We start from the raw sequence: 10862 nt of genomic DNA, 5'->3' as shown, positions 1-10862 counted from the left end.
AAGCCTCTGGCCACTTTTGTGATTTTTACCCTTCTTCTCAAGGATTTCTGTCGAGGTCACCAGGAGAACTAGGGTGGCAGAGAGGGTGCTAACCTTGCTGCCTTGTCCCGGGGACCTGCCAGAACATGCCCAGGGCCTGTACTGGTTGTGGAGCTGACATGTGCTGTCTGTCATTTGGGCGTAGGCAGTGTGTTCACCTTCACACCCCCTCTTTAAGCAATAACTTAGATTTTTAGTTTTGGAGCCATTTTACATGCTGCGTCCCCTCCCCCCGTTATTTACTGTGAGGCTTGTGCAGGCTGCAATGAAGGCTGGGATGTGATGTGCTGTCAGTTTGGGAACAGGGAAGGGACAGTGTGATAGTTGGCTGGGCTCTTGGTCATACCTGAGGTTGCTGGCAAGGGCCAGAGCACTAAAACACAGGAGAGGCTCCCTAAGGTTGGAGCACTGGTGCTCTCCCCACATCCATTTTAAGACTTAAGATTTTACTTGGCTTCACCTTTATGTTTAATTCTTTATAACTTAATTTAGTTACTTTGTCTCATTTCTATGAAGAGTCAAAACCAAAGGCACAGTCTTAAAAGAACAGCAGTTCCCCTAGGATTTCCCACATCTCTAGCTGAGCAGCAAGTTACCTTACATTCTGGTTTGAGGCTTTCACCAGTTTGTTACGTCAGTGGTGGTGGATGTGGTCTGTACTGGGTTCCTGGGGCAGTGCTTCTACTCTGTGGGTGTTTACTGAGGCTCCCCAGTATGGTGAAGTCCCCTAGCTACTCTGCCACTTTATGGGACTCCACAGAAGACGATAGTCTTTGGACGCCTCAGGACTTGGAGAAAGGAAAATGGAGAGGCAAGGCTGAGAATTATCTTAGTGCCATTTCTGATGCACCTCTCTTCTGGAGCAGTTGGGGCAGACCGGCTTCTAGGAAGGTGGGCAGGAACTTAACTGAATGAATGCCTTACCCTTTCCACTCCGCTCTCACTCACCTTTTGCCGAGTATTTTCCACTCCTTGATTTCAGGTGTTTTTAACTGACCCCCCTTCCCCACCGCCTTAACTCTTCTGCTTCTGTGTCACCTCCCATATCCTCTTGGGGGCCGACACTGTCCCTTCTCCCTGTGTGGGGACCAAACTCCTTGAATCTATGCTGCCCTCTCACTTGGGCCAGTCCTATCTTTGCTTCTACATTTCCTTCCCTCTTCTCTCTAACCTCCTGTGTATCTTCTTTTCTGCATTTCATAGTCGGCGTGGACAGTGCTACACTAACACCCAAACACTTGAGCACACATTTGGCTGAATGTTATGTTACAGTGCTTTCTTCAAAGGAGAGACCTCACTTAGCAGGTATTCTGACCTGAAGAGTAGCATTTAGTGAGCATTGTCTCTTTTGAGGCCCAGCCTTGTCACCATTTCCCTACGTGGCCTGGCATCTGTGGCCTGATGGTATCCACATGCTCTAGGTTTTGATTAGGGGCAATCTGTAGCTTTATGAGAGTGTCTTTCTCCTTATATTCTCAGTTTCCTTAACTGTATCTTCTGGCATTTCCATGAAGCATATTCCACAGTGAGGATCTCTGGTTTCTGGGGGTTTTGAGTGGCCCTGCTTTGATACCTTGTTCTAACTGCTCTGAATATTTCAGTGAGTTTCTCACAGGATAGGAGGGCTTGGGGACTCTATGGAGGGATCCAACTCTGTCTGCTGCAGAGTGGGGCTTCTTAACTGCTGCTGGTTGAAAGAACTCTCAGAGTTGATGATAGCCAAGACCTTGGGCTTTTGATGGGTTCTGTTGTGTAGGCCAGGGAGTGGCAGTGCTTTGGTTCCTCACAGAAGGTTCATGTGCTTGTAGCCTCCTAGTGGTTCTTTCTGTTGCTATGTTCCCTGTCCTCTTTGACCTCTTCCCTTATGCCCTAGAAAGTGAAGGATGGGGCTGGAGAGATAGCTTAGCATTAAAAACACTGGCCGCTCTATCAGTGGACCTGGATTCAATTTCTAGCACCCACACGGTGGCTTGAAACTACAGTTCCTGTCCCATGGGATCTGATGCCCTCTTCTGGCCTCTGAAGGCACCAGGCATGCATGTGCAGGCAAAACACGCACTGATTTAAAAAAAAAAAAAAAAAAAAAGAGGAGCTCTTTCTTATGCCGTTAGTGAGGTCTGAAGCCTTATGTTTGGTCTCAGTCCTCTACATGACCTAGATGTCTTGATGAAGTTTCTGAGAAGTGAGTAAGATCTTAGGGGAGAGGACTGGGAGTGGCAGTTGGTATCTCCTGAGCATCTCCCATGTGGGTCCTTGTGCCGAGTGCTACTTGCATCATTCCCTGTAGTCACGGGAACTGCTGAGCACCTACTTCATAGAAGGTCAATGAGCACAGAGGGGTTAAGTAACTTGACCCAGGAACCTAGTCTGGTAGGTAACAATTTCATCATGTGACATGAGGTAAGCTGGGGTATAGAGTGGGTGTTTGGAGCAGCTGGCCCCACTGGACAGCAGCATCCCAACCGGATATGCAGACAGGTGGTGTCGGGTATGGGTAATGCCGTGAATCTGCTCAGCTGCATCAGAGACTCCTTTCCTGGGTCCCTGCGGGAACTGCCTGTGGCACGCTGTCCTGCAGGGCATGGAAGGCAGAGCAGTGTGGTTAGGTTAGCCTGGGAACTCCTCCACAGCACGGCTTGGCTCTTACTTCCCTTCCTGTCCCTTCAACATCGTCTTACCTGTGCTTGGGCTAAGCTGACAGTCCCCTGCCATGCAGTGCAGGGCTGTGCAGTATGGAAGCGGGTCAGCACAGTCTTGCCAGGTCTGTTGAGCAATTCACCCAGCAGCCTCTCTCACAAAACGTCTTTTATATTTCCAACCTCCTTACAAATAGTCACAAGGTGATTTTCCTGCAACTTTTTGTGCTCCTTTTGCGAGGAACATCTGGAAAGTAAAAAGGAAGTGGAAATTGTTCTAGTGATGTCACAAGCCTGGCTTCAGCTTCCCAGTGCTCTGTAATGCCCCAGGGGCAGTTCTAGGCAGCAGGCAGCTCACTCTGAGGCTCTCTACTCTGGCCTCCCCTAAACTTGAGCTCTACTCTAGTGACATGATTGGGTCCTTGGGTGATAGGAGGACAACAGCAGTTCCTTCCTGCCCAGTTCCAGATTCCTAGGGAGTGCACATGGTTCTGGGGTTTGTAGCAGCCATGTACTCCAGAGCTTTTTAAGAGGAATAAAGAGCAGAAGGCCCAGGGCCTGTCCTGATACTTAAGAGTCTGTCTTTGGCCTTGCCTCCATGGCTTCCTTCCCATTGAAGAGGGTATCTATATTTTAGGGTTTCTTAATTGGAACTTCTTTTTGGTTAGGATTGTAGTAGTGAGAGACTATCCAGGGAAACAAATTATTTTGCTAAGCCCCTAATAATCCTGGTCTTGAGCTAGCTCTGAGGTGATGGATGGCCCCCATCCCAGCTTGCCTTCGTCTGCTTCCCAAGCCTCTCTCCTATTCCATTTGTGTTAAGGTAAGTCCGGGCTAGACTGGGGAAAGCTGTTCCTAGTGGTCTGGACACTTTCCTAGACTTGGGTTTGGCCTTAGGCACTGCTCTTGTTTTGCTCAAAGCCACAGGACAGACCTGGAGCTGTAGCCTAGGGGGCAAGTGTTGCCGTTCAGTAGACAGAGCTGTTCAGAGCTTCTGTAGGCCCAGCAGGGCATCTGGCCAAGATGGGGATGGTCCACTTTCCTCCCTCTGTGCTCTTACTGCCTAGAACCTCTCCAGGATTGGCCAGATGTGGGCTGTGATCACTGATTACTGACCAATGAGGCCTTTGTCCCATCCCACAGCCTTAGGGGTCCTTACCTGCCACAAGGTAGAAGGTAGACGTGTCAGTGGAGCCCTTAGTGCTGCCACACAGACTGTAGGACCCAGGTCTGAGCAACCTTTTGACATTGGAACACAAAGTTCTTGTCTACAGAGTTTATGCTCAAGAACCTGCAATTGAATTACCAAAAGCAATGCAAAACAAAACACCAAAGACCACCCCCCCCAAAAAAAAACCCAAACCCAAACCCAAACCAACAAAACGTCTCAGTGTTTTAAGTAGGGCTGGGGCTGCACTTATCATTCTCCCACCTCCGTGGTTGTGTGTACCCCGTGGGCTGCTGTTGCTTGAACGTGCCTGGTGTACTGGGTTCCTTATTTTAAACAAAACTAAGACTGTCCGTGGGCTTTATTTACACTGTCACCTAGTTTGTCAATTCAGAATTAGCTGGGCAGTTCTAGTGAGGTAGGGCCAAAGCGTGTGAGAAAGTTTTACTGTTCATGTGTTCCCCGGAGAGGGCAATTGTAGAGTTAGGGAACCCGATGGCTGTGACACCACCACTTAAGTTTTAATTTCTTGATTAAGGTGATGCCACTCTAGGCTTTTACAGACCGGAGAGACTTTATTTTGTTGAGTCTGACATACTCAGGCCCATGAGGGTGAGTGGTGTCTCGCTGAATGGCGCCCTGTGGTGGGAGGCCTGGCTGCACCAGAACGTGGCCTGTGGGCAGCTTGTGTAGGGCACATGCTCTCCGGCTCTTCTGCCTCTGAGCTGTGTGGAACCAGGTTCCCGTGGCTCTTCAAGAGCCCTCTGGGCGAGTGATTGAGGGTGAAAGGCTTTTTGTTTGTGTTTGTGTAAACAGTCCCTGGTTCTTCCCGTCCCTCCTGGTGTTGGTTGGCACCGACGCTCTGTGTCTAAAGGGAAACCTGAAACTCTGCGCAGCGCAGCGGCTCGCTTTGTCTTTGATTGGGAAACTCAGTTGGGGTTTGTGAACGTGGGCCAAGTCTTGAGGATTCCCACAGTTTTCCTCACCGTCTGTTCTCCCAGGCCAGCCGTGCAGCTCTGGGGCCTTGTTTTCTGGCCCTGCCTGGGACTTGTTGGTCTTCCAGGTATAGCTCGGGACTTAGACGTCCTGGGCACATTTGCTCTGCTAACAGCTATGCACAGAGGTTAGTTAAACTGAACAGGGACAGGTAAAGTTAAAAATTGACACAAAGATTTCCTTTTTTTCTCCTCGTGCTACACATACTATCACTGTAAGAATATGATAGGAATACCCTCAACCCTTCTTCCCTGACCGGCCTCTCCAGAGTGGAATATCTGCTGGCTGCTGTGTCTCACTGTTCACCAAGCTTTATCGTCAAGGTTCTGCTTTCTGTTTGGCTGCGTCCTGAGCCTCTCACTTTCAGTTTGTTGCAGTGAGAGTCTTTTAGCCTTTTACTTTTTTTTTTTTTTTCAAAACATTCATTTTGATCTGCCTCCTCTTCTGTTCTCCTATGTAATGTTTTTCACTGCTTCCTTTCTTAACTTTGTAGACCAGGCTGGCCTCATTCAACTGCCTCTTACTCCTGAGTTCTGGGACTAAAGGTGTGTGCCGCCAAGCCTGGTAATTTCATCTTTTATTTAAACATTTCATCTAGTGTTCTACAAAGTTGTTCTTTGTGTATATATGTGTGAATGCACACGTGGGTTTACACGGCATGTGTAAACACGGGAGTGAGGAGGCCAGAGGCCAGTCTGCGGTGTCATTCCTTGGGCACTTTTCACCTTTTTCTTAAAGATTTTATTTTTAAGTTGTGTATATGTATACAGGGGCCTGTGGAGGCCCAGAAGAGGGTCTTGAATTCCCACCCAGCATGGCTGCTGGGAACTGAACTTGAGTCTTGTTCAAGAGTCACTGACCAGCTCTCTGGCCTTCCACCCTGCGTTTTGAGACAGGGTTTCTAATTGGCCCGGAGTCTCCAGCAGGCTAGTGTGCCTGTCCAGTAGTCCCCCAGCTTTCTGTCTTCATCTCCTCAGCACTGGGACGACAGCACATGCCACTATGGCTGCCTTTTTCTTTTTAATATGGGGTTCTGGGGATTGAATCAGGTTCCCCCACTCTCTTGCAAGGCTTTCCTTTACTAATCGGACTGTCTTCTAGACACTGAATCAGTGACATGTGGGGGGTGTAGGGTGGCTCAACCATTGCTTCTCTCTTGTTCCATCCCAGTCACAGTCGCCTAATTTCCCCAACACCGCCAACAACTGCCGGTTTGCTTTCTGTCCCTGTGAGTTAGTAAGTTAGAACGTTTGAACCCGGCTTCTTTCACTGAATACAGCGAATCCAAAGCCCACCCCCATGTGTCAGAATTTCATTCCTTTTTAAAGATCGGGCACAGTGATGTTTGGGTTGTTTCCTCCTCTTGGCTGTCATAAGTAGTTTTGCTGTGCACACATCTACAGCAGTATTGGCTGAGTGACAGTTCCCCGTCTTCCCGCTTGGTACATAATAGATCACATGACAGTCCTGCCCACCAAGCTACTGTTCACAGCACAGGGCCATCTTACGCCTCTAGTAGTGGTGTGCCAATGTTGGGTCCTTCTGGAGAAAGGAAGCCAACATTTATAGCCAATTCGATGGGTATGGAGGAGTATGTTGATGTGATTTTGGCTTGCCGTTTTGCCTCAGTGACAATGATCTTGAGCATCTTCTCACATACTTGTGGCTGTGTATCTGTTTAGCCAAAAGTCTTTTCAATAGATACATTTCGTTTTGGCTGGGTATAGTATAGTAGCCCATATGTTATCATCTCAGCACTCAGGAGAACACCCTGGTCTACCTAGTAAGATAATGTCTCCAAAGAAACAAACTTCGAACAACTAAACAAACAAAACAAAACAAACAAACAAATAACAGCCCTTACTTGGTGTATATGTATGGGTGGAGGGGATGTTGAGAGACATTTGTGTTTTGAGAGAGGGTATGTTTCTTGGATGACCTTGAACTTGTGATCCACTTGCCCCCGTCTGCCTAGTGGTAGAGTTTCAGGCGTTTACTGACATTCCTGGGGAGTGTACATAGTATAGATATAAACCCTCACTACATACATGATTGCATGGCCACTGGGGAGGCAGGACATGGGCAGTGACTTGGGCTTACCCCATGTTGTCACCAGGCAGGTGTTAGGCCATAGGGAAGCCCGGGGACACTGCTCCAGGGGGTGGGTGTAGGGGTTTGGGGGGGGGTGGGAAAGTGCAGTCTGAGGTGCAGGACAGCTGGAGCTGGTTCCAGAATCCCCAGACCTGCAATAATGAGGCTGGGGCTGTGGGGTTCCCAAGCTCTTGGACTCCCAGAAGAGCTGAGAACAGAATCTGGGCCTGAGGGCTGGATCTGGCTCGGGGGTGGGGGCTGGAGGTGGGGGCTGGGGGTCGGGGGAGGCAAGGGGGGAGGAGCTCCAACTGGTCCCATGGGAGAATCCTAGGCTTGACTACAGGCAGTTTGGCTTGAGCTTGGTGTCTGTGGCTGGGCATGCACAGAGGCCTTTTATCCGAGACTAGGAAGGTGGCTTTGTAGGGGAAGGCCTTCTCCATGGCTCCCCACGGCAGATCCCTGTGAAAAGAGGCAGTCCATGGTTTTAAGGTATTTATTGTTATGATTGAAAATGGATGAGTAAAACCATACCCACTTCTCAGGATGGGCCTGAGATTAAATACCTTTTGCAGGGAGGAGTCTCTGGGAAGGAAAGCTTATTGGCTAAGCCCTCCAGGGCTTTAGGTACCTCCTTAAAATGGAGATCTGTCTTGAGCCTACAGGAGCCCACAGGTCAGGTCCTTTCCTACCTGTGGGGGTCTTGGGGTGTTACCCTTACATGACTGATGGCCACAGATCTATTGGGGGGCTGCAGCTAGTGACAGGGGCCTGGTGTCTGGGAACAGGCAAAGCTCCTACCATCCCTTCAGGGTCCCTGCAGCTTCTAGTGTTAGCTCAGCCGGGAACCAAGCTACCTTTCACAGTCCCACACTGTTGCTCTTATTCCCTTGACAGTATCTGTGTTAACTTCAATATATATTTACCATTCTCTGTAGTATCTTTTGCTTGTCAGTATGCATATGAATATCTAAATATATGCACAAATGTATTAAGAATGGGCTTTTAGTTGGGCAGTGGTGGCACACACCTGTAATCCTAGCACTCGGGAGGCAGAGGCAGGTGGATCTCTTCAGTTCGAGGCCAGCCTGGTCTTCAGAGTGAGATCTAGGACAGCCAGGGCTATACAGAGAAACCCTGTCTCAAAAAAAAAGGGGGGGGGCTTTTAACTGGGATTGGTGGTTCACACCTTTACTCTGAACAATTGAGAGTCAATTTCTATGAGTTCTAAGGGTTACATCGTGAGACCCATCTCAAAAACAGCAAAGCAGCACTCCAAAACTTTAGAATGTCTCTAATCCTTTTGCTTTTATTTGGCAATTACATAGTCAGAGTTGGTATTTTGTGTGAACTAATGTATTGTCCAGTAAGGGAAAGTATAGGCATGTCAGGGTGGTATATGCTCCAGTTTTTACTGCTCAGGCGCCTGTAGGAGCCATGTGCATTATAAAACCTCCCAACTTGTGTTACACGGTTTGTTGTATTTATTTTCCAAAGTGGAAATCAGCTTAGGGCCAGACCTGACCTGTGATATCTGAGCATGGGTGACAGTATCTTGGCTTTGCAGTGCACTCAGGGTGCCTAACTACCCACATCTTTCTGTTATTTTAGACACTGTGGTGGTGTTTATGCCGTTGGATGAAAAAATTTAAATCTCATTTATTTTTATTTTGTATGTCTTTCATGCATGTCCTAGCACACATGTGGAGGTCAAAGGACAACTTTTTGGGGGTGTTTTCTTTGCTTGTATCATGTAGATCCCTGGGCAAACTGTCAGGTTTGGGGGCAAACGTCTTTACCTACTGAGCCAACTTGCTGACGAATTGATGAAAAATAATTTAGTGAGAAGTCTTGCTACCTGATCAGAACCTTCCACTCCCTGAGCTTACTTTCACACTATCCAACCCTGCCTCCCGTGTCTTCCTAGCCAGGCTTCCTGGTGGTGGCGTGTGTGGCCTACTGGGGAGCTGTGCAGCCGATTTTGCTGGAAGGAGAACACAGGTTCTAGCACGTCAGGCTAGCTGTGGCAGCAGGACACTGAGACTGGGCCACAGTTCCTGGTGCACTTGACAGTCATTCTTCATGTGCCCTTGTGGTAGTTCCGTGTGTTTTGTTCTCTGATCTCATTTTCATGCTTGCTGGTCTCTGTTGTTGTGCAAAGGGCTGATTGTGAACAGACCGATCTAGTTCCTGATACCCGGTTGCCTGCTTTACCCAGACACCTTGGGCTTGTGGGGATAAGGGGAGGGACTTGAGGTACATCTAGCCAGTAGATAAGAGTGGAACTCAGCTTCTACAGGGAATCAGGGCTCTGTGTTTGATCTTGAGCCCAGGTGTCGTGCACTTACATGTGGCCCCATAAGGTGATGGTGTCTCCAGGGCTGTGTCCTCCATGTACCTCAGTCATGTGTTACTTTGACAAAGGACCTGACATGAAAGATTGATTGTGGCTCAGATTTCAGATATTTCAGTCCAAGGTTGGCTGGACCCATTCCTTTGGCTCAAGATGAGACAGAATGTCATGGTGGTGCAAGTCTAAGGAGGAGGAAAGTATGGCTTGCTTCATGGTGGCCAGGAAGGAGGAGGAAGGGAGAGAGAAAAGGAGAAGGGTAGGAGGAGGCATTTGACCCTTAAAGATCTACCTCCTCACTGACCTATTTTCTCTAAAAGCTTCTACCTCCCAACGTTCCTCTTCTTCCCAATAATGCCATTAAATTAAATGTCCATCAGTAGATTAGTTCGTTAAGTCAGCACCCGTATGATCTGGCCACCTCTCAATGATTGGCTCCACTGGCAGGAAACCTAGTCTTCAACACATGAGCCTTTTCATTTGGTTGTGACACTTCTAAACCATAGCCATCCTCCTGCAGTGACTTAGTTTTCCAAAGAAAATGAGCGCTGTGGAAAACGAGTGTTGTGGCTGCCTGTGTGCTGTTCCTGCAGATGGTAGGCATTTTCTTTTGTTTAATCCAGTCCCTGTGGTGAATACAAGTAATGGGGGTTGGAATTCATAATTGCAGATACCAACTGAGCATCCTTTGGAACTGGTAACCAAGGCTGAGTGCCAGGCAGTATGATGGCGGAAAACCTGAGACCTACTCAGTGGGGCTGTACCCACCAGGTCATGACCAGGAAAGCTGTAGACACGTGGAATGATGACATCAGAACCTCTCTAGTTCCTTAGTTAAAGATGGGTACCAGGCTTGAGATTAACCCATGTTAGGTGTGCCCTCCATGATCCTGGGCCACTTGCTTCTCCTGAAGTCCTGTGTGTCTCTTGCAACATTGCCTTGAGTTAGGTAGGGCCCATCTCTGACACTTCAGTCTCCTGGGATCCTGCTGTCCCTGAAATACCTGTGATACTCCCAGAGGCTAGAGCCAGGGTCACTGTCCTGGGCCACTGGTGGCCTGGGCCTTAGGGCTGGGGACCCCGGCTGAAAGTCAGGTAGGACTGGTCTCGACTTCCTGTGTTCCTGGTTTAGCCTTTAATCCTCCGGGACGCTGCTTTTGCTTCTTTCATGCAGCTGGGCTTGACTCTGTCATTAGCTGTGGGTGTTTCTGTGCCAGCAGCACAGCATCAGCAGAGGAGCACACCCTTGGTCCTGGAGGCACCTCCTGCCTCGTGGTTATGCCATGCCATGTCCTTCCTCTGTGGTGACCTGCGGTGGTGGTTGTAAGCAGGAACTGATGGGCCCTTCCCTCTGTGGCAGCTGCTGGGGTGATAACAAAAGAAACCAATGGCAGAGATAAAGGGAGCCAGTGCTAGGTCTTGTTGGAAATGGTCACTCGGGGATTCTAGGAGTGTTTAATTGGCAAAAAACCAATAGGATCACTGGAAAAAGGACCAGTGTAATACTGAGTACTAGCCTGGAGGGGCTTGACTTGGCTGGAAGTCAGCACTTGAGTGGCTTTGAGAGCCAGTAGTTAGAGATGCT

At 48.8% G+C, this 10862-nt stretch overlaps 1 protein-coding gene across 2 annotated transcripts in view; it reads left to right on the top strand.

Moving 5' to 3' along the window:
• Positions 1-10862, top strand: part of Tbcd (tubulin folding cofactor D) — a 160763-nt gene that overhangs the window by 66554 nt on the left and 83347 nt on the right. The gene's annotated exons all lie outside the window — the stretch shown is intronic.

Source organism: Rattus rattus, chromosome 9 (genome assembly GCF_011064425.1).
Source record: "Rattus rattus isolate New Zealand chromosome 9, Rrattus_CSIRO_v1, whole genome shotgun sequence".
NCBI lineage: Eukaryota > Metazoa > Chordata > Mammalia > Rodentia > Muridae > Rattus > Rattus rattus.
The sequence above is the reverse complement of the archived record's forward strand: the minus strand, read 5'-3'. Positions and strand labels throughout refer to the sequence as shown.